This window comes from Trachurus japonicus, chromosome 10, assembly GCF_045865225.1.
Source record: "Trachurus japonicus isolate A0001 chromosome 10, Traja_1.0".
Classification (NCBI taxonomy): domain Eukaryota; kingdom Metazoa; phylum Chordata; class Actinopteri; order Carangiformes; family Carangidae; genus Trachurus; species Trachurus japonicus.
Window position 1 is genome coordinate 6,435,531 of NC_140916.1, and position 13,333 is coordinate 6,448,863.

Here is a 13,333-nt window from a genome sequence, read left to right on the forward strand (position 1 = left end):
ATAAGACTTACTGTACAGTACATGAACCTGCAGGAACTCATGCTCTGAATCCACTGTGAATAGCACTCAAGGACACATGCTATGATGTAGATAATGTGGTGACAATATGGCGAAAACAAAACACTTAGCCTACCACAGTTACTAAACAGTAACATACATTCTTATCCAGGATGTTTGTTATTCAGTACGACTACGGTTTCTCTGTTGTATACTGAGCAGCTCCAGTGAAGCAGAGGCCCTGAAGTGCCTTCTCTCACCTTGTTGTGTGTGTGTGTGTGTGTGAGAGAGATTTTTGGACAGGGGCCATAGGATATGTGAGACTGAAGGTTGATGGTCCAGTGCTCCTGCTCAGGAAACTGCCACCCTCTCAATCACCTTATTCAAAGTGCTGTAAGCTTGTTAGCTGCAGTATTGCCCCTTTCACTTTAATTTACTGCATGACATAGTCTTATTTGTTTCATTGCGGTTGCTCCACTGGCCATCCACCTATCAGCATCTTCAGCTAGTCATAGTGTATTCAGCAGTACTGGGCTTCTTAGCAGAACAGAGTTACACTGAGAGTCAACATCACTCTTATCTCATAATTCATACATATATTTTTTATAAAGTCATGTTAAATAATGTTTTTCTACGTGCTGCTGTAAATGTAAATGTGCTGTCAGCATTATATATGCTGACCAAGCACTGACACTTTAATCTGCATCAGTGCAGCACTCTTTCACTTCAACACATGACCTGCTCTGACGCTTGTGTTTGAAGATCAACAACTGCATAACATGAATCAATTATTGTGATGCACTCTTACATCTTCCTTGTACAGTATCAGCAGTACATTTTTAGTCTGAAATATTTGTGCCTGTGAGCTCTAAAAAAGGCAAAAATCATTATATTCCCACCAAAAAACATTTCCATCTTTTCTTGGTATATAGCCGCCATAATCATGTTTCTACCAGCAGAATTAATTTACAGTGTAGTGCAGAAGGAAAAACAAGGCAATCTATGTTCTCCTATCACAAAGCCAGTGTATGTATGGGTGTATATATATATATATATATATATATATATATATAGCAACTAACCTCAAGTATAGAGACAGCACCCTTGGTAGTTTAAGTTGTATAACCTCCCCTCAGTAACTCTATTCGCAGCCAGGTCCCTTACTACTATTGATCTGTATCCCTGCTCCTTTTCAACTGTGTTGTGAGAAAATGTTCCATGAAATATTTATTTTCCCTGCATTTCCCCCCTTCTTCAAATCCAGGCTATCCTTCCCAGTCAGACCTGCTGAGCCAAGCCATTTTTTTGAGACATGGATTTAGCCCTCAGTTGGCTCTGCCTTGTGCCTAATATTCAGTGGGTTAGAGACGCATCGCTGCACATTAAAGGTTGAAGTGGAGGGAACACGGCCACTGTTGGCAGAAGTGTCATGGGTGTTATTACACCATTCACCTGATCATCATCTGGTGCTGCTGCTGCTGCTGCTGCTGTTGATGATATAGTTTGTGGAGATAAGGTGTTAGGAGGGTGGGAGAGAGAGAAAGAGAAAGAGAGAGAAAGGGTGAGAGATGTTTTGGATAATATACACAGCTGATTTGGGGTTGGCTTCTCTAAATGGGACAAAATTGGTTTCCTCATTTAGAATTCACTGGTTGCCTTGGTTTCTGTCTTAAACTAGGTTAGTTATACAGAGGTTATGTTTAAAATTAGGATAATCCTCTGGAGAACATACATAATAAAATATCCATACTCTAGGTCAAGTGTGTGCATGTGTTTTTATGCCATATATGTTAAGGTGGGTGAGATGATTTCAGTGGGATTATATAACATGCAGTGAATGTATAATTCAGTGAGTGAGGACGGGAGACTGACTTATGGTCTGCATGTGGTCGGTTGCAAGTAAATATTCCCGTTGACCCCACAATATCCCAACTGGCTGTGTGCTCAATAAGCTGCTTGGCAGTTTATATTTCTTTTTTTTTCTCTGTCCCAAACTCACAAACACCACACAAACCCAAAGTTTTCATAAAGCCCCATATACACACAGATCACGGCATCCATAAATAATAGAGTGCACATAAATTAAACATCGAAGTTGGGTTTGAGATAGCCGCTCGCTCACTGCTGGCCGACTAAGACGCCTCATTTTCCCCCGCCAAGATTTAATTAGAAGCCTTGCATTTCCTGTATGGAAAACAACAGAAAAAACACAAACAAAGATGGGGGAAGAAAGCCACAGGGAGCGTACCCTTTGATTTTCACCACAGCACACTGTTATTACAGTTTGCAATAATTGTGGGCTATATGAGAGGACAGAGCCTTGAACAGGAACATCTAATAAACACCTGGTTTCTGCCCTCTTTTATTCACCTCCGCTATCTTCAAAGGTTTGCACTGCCTACCATCTTCTTACAAGCCTCCAGTTCCTTCATGCATATCGGTTTGCATTTATATAGGCTGTGCAGATGCTGCACAAATTGCCTGGCAACCAAAGCCAGTGCCAACATGGAGGCCCAGTGGAGAGTTAGTTCTGTGCAAACAATGTCCGAATACATAAAAAACCAGGGATGAAACAGGGTGAGACAGGAAAATGATATTTTGTTGGTAGAAATAGGTCAGTTCAGTGATAATATGGGGCTATATCTATGAGTACAATATTGACTACTGTATTAGTGACTGATAGATGGTTAACAAAATATATATTCACTAATTGATCAGGCAAATCTGAAAAAAACTGCAGTCTTGAAAAACTAAAAAAAAGATAAACAGTTCACTGAGTCTTGGGACTGGATGAAAATGTAGTGTCTGTAGTATGTGCCACAGTATCTTATACAGTATATATTGCAATATCTCTCTGTATTATTTTTCTCTACCAACAAAATATAAAATAGGCAGATAACACAAATCTAATCTACATTAAAGTTGGATAATTATGCAGAAAATATAAAGTACGTATATTTTTTCACACTAAATGAGTCAGCTCAGGCTTACTGTAATTATCATAGTGTTTCCCAAGGCATGCTGTACAGTACTCATAGAGATGTAGCGCTTAGACATACAAAACTTCTCTCCTCTTACACTCACAACAAACACATTCTCGTATACAGATTACATGTGATGCACATAAATTATTGAAGGTGAAGATCTCACATGCCATTTTCATCTTTTTGCTGTATGAACAGTTTACATACCAATTACAGTACAGCTGTCTAGACAAGGAAAGATCATTGTTTTTAGCTCTACATGCATAATTCATGCTTTTTTGCATTAAAAGACATGTGTCTTTGTAATGCTTCCTTGTTTCCCCAACTAAAAATACAGACCTGACATTGTTCCATTACGTTTTCATGCTGGGGCTCATTAAGTTTAGATAATTATACCTGTGATCTGCCTGATCAAAGTTTGAATTATCAAAATCATGAGATCCATCTACACAGGACACAAAAGTGAATGTCCTTTTGCCAGCTCATTCTTAATTATGGCTTTGGTGATATTGAGAGTGACATTTAAGATCCCTTCAAGTCTGTGTTTTTGTGAAAGACCTGAATGAGGCCCATCTGGTCTAAGTAGGGCACTGGGGATGACAGTGCGGCAGCATGTTAATATGTTTTCTCGGAGACGAGGGGGCTGCTGTGTTACAGAGAAGATGATGATGGCGCTCTCAGTCACGTTCACTCACTTAACAAACCTTGTCTCCTCTTGATCAGTCTTGACAGTAACAAAAGGGGTGAATATTTTCTAATCAAGGCCAAAAACTCTGATCACTGCTGGCATGTCCTTAATCGGCCCATAATGGCATTTTGAGGACAGTGTCAGTGGACAATGATGGGTTAGCTCTACTAAACAATAAGATATGACGTGTTTCTTGCAAAAATGGCAAATCCATCCTTTGAAAGACGCATGTTCTAAAAATGCTGGTAGCACAATTGACACTGGATGACCTGAGTGCTTGTGAATACCTGAGGTGCTCTGGCGGGAACTGAGAACATACTGTAAAGTGAGTCTCATTATCTAATTCAAAAGGTAACTGAAGCAACATGTGTGTTTATTTTCACAAAGAAGTTCAAAGCTTGCATGCTGTTGCAGTCTTTGTCTCCCCGCAGCAACGGTTTAATTTATGCATATAGCATATGGCATGGATTTATTATTTTGCCACTTTAAAGCAATGCAATACATTAAACATTCTGGTTATTGTAGCTACACCTCTGTGGCTCAAATTAAATTAGAATTACCATGTAACACTGTTATGAGGCATAATCCCCCCTTTTTGTTTAAGATTAAGTAGATTAAGTAGAGCATTTGTGATGTCACAATGAAGTTGACCTTTGACCATCTGGATACAAATCTTAATTACTTCATCATTCTCTAATTAGTGAATGCAAGTGAGTGTTTGTTCCAGCTGTAACAGACTCATAGTATATTCCTTCCAGATGTCACATATCGTGTTCACAAGAGTGGAGGTCACTGAGACGTTGACCTCTGACCCACTGAATGCCAAAATCTAATTAATCTCTGAGTCCAAGTGAAGGTTTGTACAAAATCTCATTCAGGCTCAATCACATTGAAGATGCCAAAAATATCCTTTATAGGGTTACAGCAAACTTGACCACTGACCTATAGCTACCAAACTCTGATCAGTCCATCCTTGGGTGCACTGAGTGTTGGTGCCAGAAGTAATGAAATTCCTCCAGGTGTTACTGAGCTACCAGTAGGGATGGGAATCGAAAACCGGTTCCTCTTCGGAACCGGTTCCAACTTGGATCAATTCTTGGAATCGTGTGCGTGTCTGCTTTAACGATTCCCTTATCGATTCCGTTTGGTTCAGAAACCCGCGCATTAATTGATTAATGACGTTACGTAACGCTCCGTTAAAATCAATCTTCATTATAAATGAGTGTGCTTAGTGTTTATATCCACACGTCACCGTTTGTTCTCACAAAATAAAGTTAGTGGCGTGTCTGTGTGGAGCGGAGCTGCTGACAGATGCAGCTGACAGCGACGTTTCCTCATCACTAACCTGTGAGCCAGAGCCACCCTCCGGTCCTCCCTCCCTCACGTCGTGAGGACAGGACAACGTCTCCTGAACAGGCTACATGTATATTCTTTGTGTTTTTCTCTCTTCATTTCCAACCACTTCCTTTCAGGTTTTGCTCGTAGCCAGGTGAAACGGTAGCTGCGCCCTGTGTCTTTTCTCTTGCGCGCTCTCTCTCTTTCGCTCGCTCACTCGCTCGCTCCGCATAAAAACGAACGTTATGAAAACAATAACTAGAGAGAAGATACAGATGCATAAAAAATATGTAATGGAAACATTGTTAAATTCCTCCTGTGAGCACAGCTGCCCCACAGCCACAGTGGTCTAGTGTTAACCTGTCCAGGCAGGTCGGTCCTGTCTACTTTTTTAATGTCAGAGCCATTAATACAGTGTTTTCAACCTTGGGGTTGGGACCCCATGTGGGGTCGCCTGGAATTCAAATGGGATCGCCTTAAATGTCTAGTAATTGATTAATTAATTTTTTTTTAACTAATTATTTTTCACAATCTTAAACAACTATATTCTTTATACATTCACTTTCTTGAATATAAATCAAGATCAAATAAAATGCAGCATATACAAATATCTGAGCTTGCTCATCTTGATTGAGGGTCACCAGAAATTTGTGATGTCAAAAGGGGTCATGAGCCAAAAAAGGTTGGGAACCACTGCATTAATGCAAACAAACCCATTTCTCTTTTATTCCCTCACCCAATGAGAATCGATAAGAGAATCGATAAGGAATCGAATCGATAAGCAATATCGATAATGGAATCGGAATCGCTAAATTCTTATCAATACCCATCCCTAGCTACCAGAGGACAATCTGAGAACATAATGTCTCCCTTCAGTCACTGCTTCTGCCAGCAGGGAGGCATAAAAATAAAAACAAATAAATACTTACTGTAATACAAAGCAGTTCCACACAGCAGCAGCGACAACAATACAACATAATTTGATATTATTTGCAATATAATTGCCAAAGGCTTGAGAAAATAATGATGAATCAATATACTTGGTGGAGATACAGTCTATTACCAAGAATAATGAGGCATGTGGGCAGCGGAAAAATTATAACAGACAAGACGAATGCTGTGAGTTTTCCATTATTATGAATGTGTCTAAGTGGAATTGGAAAAAAATACATCCGTGTCTTGTAGACCAACTGTCCACCTCATTATGAAGAAAAAGAAGTTCAACAACCACCCTGAGACAAGAATTAGAATTTTTGACATTTCACAGTAATCATCATAAAATAAAACATGGGCAACTCCTAGATAGTACGAATGCATTTCGCCTGCATCCCTCACTAAGCTAGAGTTGTCCAAGAAGGAAAAGGGAACCTTCGCCTTCAAGCTTCAAGAGAGGGGAAAAAATGGAAAGGAAAATCATATCCATAATAAATTATAACTAGGTTCAGTACAATCCTTGCTGGTTTATCCATGTCCTCTATCTGAGAGAGCAGCCTTCCCCCTCCAAACCAGTCTTCTTACTGTGTTCTCCCTTTGTAATAATGGCCAGACTTTCCATTACGTCTCAATGTGCTGTCAGAGCCTACCCCTTTCCGACAGATTATTTCTTCCCTTTCATATCTGAAAGTGTGCAGCCAAATCTAATAATACCATATCCAATTGATGTTGGTGAAAATGTTGCACTTGAAAAAAACAACAACATCAAAATGTAAAAAAAAAAAAAAAGAAAGAAAGAAAGAAGAAAACAAAAACAAATCACGTCCTGCATCCACAAATGTCAGCACCAGACTCTCTAATCCCCCCCTGGATAAACATTCGCATTTTTGCCTTAGCCATAATTAAAAGCTCTGTCACAGTTTTCTCTGGCACATGCAATGAAGTGTGGCAGGTGAGAATTTTGAGAGTAAACCGTGAGGCGTTCTGAAATGCAATGCACACTACTGACTACTGCTTGCCTTCCTCTCCCAGCTGAGAAAATAGGAAGGTGGTGCAGAAATACAGGCCATTTCCTGCTGAGAGAGGATGTGGAAGAGGCACACCTCACAGCGCTAAAGGCCAGGTGCTGTGTATACTTTTGATGTCTCATTTTTCATGACGGAAATTGAGAAAACTTTCTGAAAATATAACTGTATGTATTTTTTTTTTCCAATTGGAAGACTTCCTGAAGAAAAGTTTAGTTGGAAAAAAATCACATTCATCTGGTTTGCAATATAATAACAATGAAGAGGTATAATAAATATAATATGAAGTCTAAAAATGTGACCAAGAGGATCATTTGGTACATCAGTCGCTTTTATATTCTTTTAGTCAAATCCAGCAATCTGCACACGACCTATAATTCCTGATGATTTAATCACTTATATCCTCCAAGATTTAGAACATCATCAGATTCATGTGAGGACAGCTATGAATTAAAAGCAATCACACTGCAAATACAGTCCTCATTTCAGAGACTTATATTCAGGCACAGTTAATAATCCTGTCTTTTTTGTCTGTTCTTGTCTGTGTGTGTGTCATTGTGGAAACAAAAAAGATTTTAGTTTGAATCACTGGGAGCACATTTGGGCTCTTTGAGGTTTCAGACTTGGTTTTAGGGTGAAGGGAATGTATTATGTAAACCAATTGAAAATGTGTGTATGAATGAATGAATGAGTGAATGAATATTTATTTTCGTGTCATGCCACCATTGTGGCCAATCCCATATGGGATTACAAGATACATTTACTGACAAATAAAAAACTAGACAGTCCTTCCTGTTGGTATTTCCCGCCACACAAGTGCGACACATAAATTAACAATTTAAGATTACTTTCAGTACTTATCCGTATGTGTGTTTTAATTTATAAACTGGTATCTTCAATGTCATTGTTTTTCACTTGTTAGGTGAGATCTAATTTGTGATTTTTGGGGGTTAAAAAATGGTCACTGCCCCACGTCTTGAAAGTATGAAGCTGCAAAACTGTTGAAACAGTTTGATAACGACAAGAAAAAGTTGCAATATTAATCCAAGAACCAATTTTGCGTACTTGATCTTGTTATTTGTATTAGATAAAAACCCTGTATGTGTAATTAGGGGTCTGGTTTGAGCTGATGACATTAACTTCCATGGGAATTCAGTCCCCATGATGCAACCAGCAGAAACTTCCACTCACTGGTTGATAACTTTACTACCCTCCCTGGGGAGTTTTGTTTTCTCTCTTTAAAAAAAAAATGATTAGAGATGTTACAGTTTATGAGGCAAGTCGATTTAACAAACAACAACAGCTGGATGATCAGCCTGTGCATCCAGATGTACTTGAAGTTGGGAACAGACACATCAAACTTTGTCTCAATAAAGCCCTCTCTGCAGGAACACGACATCTTGATTTAGATGCAAAACAAAATCCCATGCTTGGCTGGCTCCTCCCATGAGGTGCTAGGAGATTAAGATTTAATGGCGATACCGAGGGAAAGACACTATCCGTCTCCAGCCTCCCATCTCTTCACACAACATCACCTCTCCTGCTTTTCTATCACTGTCTGTCCCCCAAACACAGATGCAGATGCACTTTACTACACAGTCATGCATACACACAAGTATACACACACACACACGCAAATTCAGACACTCACAAACTCAATCTGAAATCTGACAAAAGCTTGGGTACTGGCAGATGAAGTCAACTGGAGGGTGACTCGTGAATTAAAACTCAACGTCAAGATGATCGTTTGGTTGCACGAGTCCTGGAATTGACTGCACTCAACATGCCTGGCAAAACAAACACGCCTGAAGGGGATGCACTGTTCTACACTGTTCTACACAGTGTAGTGCACAGTGCGGCTGCCATCAAGACAGCTTTAATTAGACAACAACTGACATATAAGAATGGCAACAACTGCCCTTCATGCATTTATTACCATGATCTATATCCTCTGTCAGTATATACTACCTCCTATCTTAAGGAGAAGGACACTTATCTTTTGATGGTTGTTTTGATCGAACAGTTATTTAAAAAAAATACTTGCATTTTCTCCTTTAATGATAGATAGAGAGATATTTGTGAAAGGGGGGTGGAGAGATGGAAGGACTTGCAGCAAAGGACGTGGACTGGATTTGAATCCGTCGCTGCGGGAAGCACTCGTTTTACATGGTAGCCTAAGCACCCTAGCTCATTAAAGCTACAGTTGGTAAGTTGACGAAAGTGAAAGTAAACACAGGTCCCTTTATGAACCTCTGGAGTCAACTCATTCCAATTTTCAAGCTGGTACCACCACAGCACCTTTATATATGCTGTCAAAACGGTGGAATTTATGCAAATGTATGCACATTTGTTCATGTTAACAAATCATTTCAAAAAACTTGTAATACATTTTTTGTTTGTCTTAATGTTAGTAATCAACTCAGTAATTTTCATGGAGATATCTAGAGGTTAAAAATTTTACCCTATTCACATGAGAAAAATAATTAATAGGCATATGAATGGTCTATATTTGGGTCTTTTTCGAAACTTTCCCCTAATGGGATTCTTCAGGGCTTTTTTTTCCCTCACTCAGGACATGTTGAGGATACAAAATCAGTTGAGTTTGCTTCTGTTGCAATTTGTTCAACATAGACCCCTTTTTTGGCTTAGAATTACTGGACTATTACCACATAGGCCATATACAGTAGTACAGTAAGTAATGTTCCTTGCTTTAGAGTATCCATACACGTTGTTAATATGTCACACTTTTATCATCTAAAAATGATAATTTACACTGAAAAACAGGTAGTGAATGTCACTACACTTTTTAATGTAAAGAAAATGTCAAACGTAATCACCTGAAATATGTATTCGAAAGTACATAATAACTCAAAGTCCTTCAGAACAACTTCCTGTTATAACCTGAAAGCGCCACATGAAGAGAAATATGCAGTACTCGCTGTACTCTGCAATCCATGATCTTTAATTATTTATGAATCGTAGGTGTTTTCTTTAGAAGCTGTGAAGAGTTCATGGGCTGCATTGTAAATTCAAAGGATGCTCCCGATTCAACTGAAAATCAGAGGTGACAATGTGAAGCCTTTTTCCTCGGATGGCACTCATCCTGCTGCTTTTGACCTGCTTGTCCCGGTTGCATTGATGAGGGATCAAGGCATCACTCAGAAATGATTTGTGTTTCAGCGGTCAGAGAGGCTGCAACACATCGACCTGCCAATGCAACTCAGCGACACAGAGCACACAGAGCCAAAGGAGCTGTGTCACAAAGTTAAAGCTACAGTATATATACACAGTGTATAACTAAATGAAACTGGAATCCAACAAAGCCCTTTACATTCAATTCCACTGGATCTTATACTAGAGGACTGACCAGTGAGGTGACATATACTGTAGATATCTCTCACTGTCTGAAGAGAGACAAACATGTTGTGGGTTTAGAAAGCCTGAAATGGTTCAGTGAGAGCCACACATTCAAGTTGGAGATAGTTACAGGTAGTAAGTAACATAATCATGTCATCCCGACCTAAGAGACACCACAGAGTGGGTCTTTTCTCTGCTCATGTTACTTGTCCATTTCCCTCTGCCATAAAGAAAACAGGATTGATGTCAAAGGAATGAAATTGTCCAAAATGAACACACAAGTCTCTGGAACAAAACAGCTAAAGGCACACAAATGTCTGCTGCTTACCACTTTGAGAAGTAATCATCCCCTCAGCCATGGCCTATTCTTTTCGCTCTTCTGCTGTGGTTGTCCCTATTTTCTGTCTTTTATCTAGAAGTAGGGGAGAGGGAAGAAGGAGAAACAAGCAGAGAAAGTACAGGTAAGCTTATAACCGTACAATGACAATCGATACATACAGAAGACCATTTCAAACATTCTGAAACGCTTAGAAAGAAGATGGACACTGAAGAGATGAGGACTGAACAGTACAAGCAGTGGTGGTGCAAGAGGAAAAAGCTTCACCATATGCTGAGCTTTCAGTCCACATTAAATAAATCATGATATACTGTATATCTATTCAATTAAATGTTCAAAAGTCATGCTCACAGTGTCTGTATTGTGTTGGGTCCATAGTAGGATTTTTTTTGTTAAAAAGATTTTTTTCTCAGACCCTCCTGATCTCTTTCAAGGCTCTAGCAAACTGTGTGACCTACACAATGCACACTGGTCCCTGCCTGCTACTTTTTCTACTATAATGAGTCCCCTTATCCAGACTGCAGGAGGAAACACAGAGGATGGTGATTATGCAAAAAGCGTGCCTGAGTTGGTAATGCGATGATGAGAGAAAGAAAGATAAAGAGAGAGGGACAGAGAGGAGACAGTTATCTCCTCCAGTCCAAAGGCAGAGAGATTAAAAAAAAAAGTTTGACTCAGGACACTCTTGTTAAAATCACTCTTGACACCCTGCGCTATTAGTACGCCATTAAGAGTTCAAGGACAATAGCTGTCCTGTTTTTTGATCATTTATCTGTTGGATCCCCTTGTTAAGCCTGAACCCACTTCCTCACAGTGGTCACAGAATATAGATGGGCTGGTGAAGGGGTGATTTTGCTGAATTCATTATTATCTCCTTTGTGTCTGCCCTTGATATTACAGACAAGCCAAATGTCTATGACATTACTGATTGAAAAATGAATTCCTTGATGTTGAAGTAGACCTCCTAATCATTTTAAAGTGACAATACCGGACACAGACGATACATACAGTACTACTGTATGGGTGCTCGTTCTGACATGGATGTTCAGTCATGCTACCGGTCCTAGATACAGTAAGAGATAGTAATGTCAGCTATTGGACGGACTGACATGATATTTTGCATTAATGGTCCCCAAAGGATGAAACTGAATCACTCTTATAACCTCATGATGAGGTCAGCAAGTGTTACTGTATCCAATAAGATATCTCATCACCCATCAGCAGAGGCATTTCTAGACACTCTGGAGGCCCGAGGCCCCACCACCCCCAATACATAATATTTTCCTCTTCCAAATACAAATTAATAAGAGTTTGGACAGAACAAGCTGATCAACTGACAGCAGAACTGATGTTGATATCACTGTGAGCATTTGACAACAAATGCATTATTGTAGTGCTAATGGGAGAAATTAACATTGGCGTCATCAGCACTAACTTATTGTACTGTATGCAGTGCATAGTGCATAGTATGCACAATAGCCTGTGTACACAGCCATTAGCAACATCACATTGTCATTGATATGAACCAACGTTGGCTGTCTCTGGGGGCCCCCTAGCCGTCTCTGGGAGCCCCCTAGCCCTAGGGCCCTAATTGCCTGGGTTGCCTGCCCTGTTGCAACGACTCTGCCCATCATATTTCATACATACATTCATGGTGTCTAGAGGATGTCTGCTGAAGACTTAGTGATCCCCTGACTTTCCTTAAGTATCACCAAAAGGTTGGCTCCACATGAATTATCTGAATATATGATTTCCATGACATTTGGTACCAACATTTCTGCAACTCTCAGAATGACCAGGACAAATAGATTTAGCTTGACCCCACACACATATATTGATTGTGCTTTGAAATTAACATAATTTTGATTCAGATTGTGACTACAGCACATCATCGCTTACCATGGGATTTAATAATCTTTAATGGCCAATCTTTATACCCTCGGTACCATTTTCCCCATTTCCCTGTCTGCCCAAAGCTTGGCCTTGATTCATAGGGACACATTAGGACGCCATTTGCCACCTGGAATCAAGCGGCATGCCAATCAAGACAATAGTGTCGCTCCTTAATTATGTGACCATAAAGTGTCTTAATATGCAAGAACACCTGGATGCTGTTATAAAGATCAGAGCCTCATCAGCATTTGCTCTTAGCTGTACCCGAGCCCAAACCTAGATCACTGGTGCTTAATTTTGTGCTATGGAGAGCAGTGAGGGACAGATTAGGTAATGGGATGTTTTTTTCCCCATTTCACTGATCACCTGAGTGAGTGAAGATCAAAGGTTTTCAGCAGCAGCAGCAGAATTAATTCTTGAAGAGTAAAAATTAGGCTGCATGTATAAAGAGAAGCTGTGATGATCTCATGGGTGAGAACCATCCTTGAAAGAACAAACTGATATGAAATTCTGTTTTACTTTACAATTCATATGAAATAATCATATTTTGCTGTCCTATTTAGTTTTATTGGTCACTAATATTGTTTTATTTACACACATTTCCATTTATAATGAAATGTGATGGATGTTTACCTTGAAAACATTCAAAAGTAAAGTCTGACTCACACAGCGATTCATAGTGACGTCTGAGACCCAGTGTTTCTGAGAGAACCTGTTATTGTCAATAAATGCATGTCCTCTATAATTTCATTCAGCTGTTTTGATACAATGGAGACAATAAGCT

At 39.6% G+C, this 13,333-nt stretch overlaps 1 protein-coding gene across 2 annotated transcripts in view; it reads right to left on the reverse strand.

Annotated features, from left to right (window-relative positions):
• lingo2 (leucine rich repeat and Ig domain containing 2) overlaps positions 1-13,333 on the reverse strand; it is a 216,522-nt gene that overhangs the window by 75,688 nt on the left and 127,501 nt on the right. For both annotated transcript variants that reach the window (XM_085789047.1, XM_085789046.1), the window contains exon 4: positions 10,648-10,731. The gene's annotated coding sequence lies outside the window, so the exon portion shown is untranslated. The remainder of the gene's footprint in view (positions 1-10,647; positions 10,732-13,333) is intronic.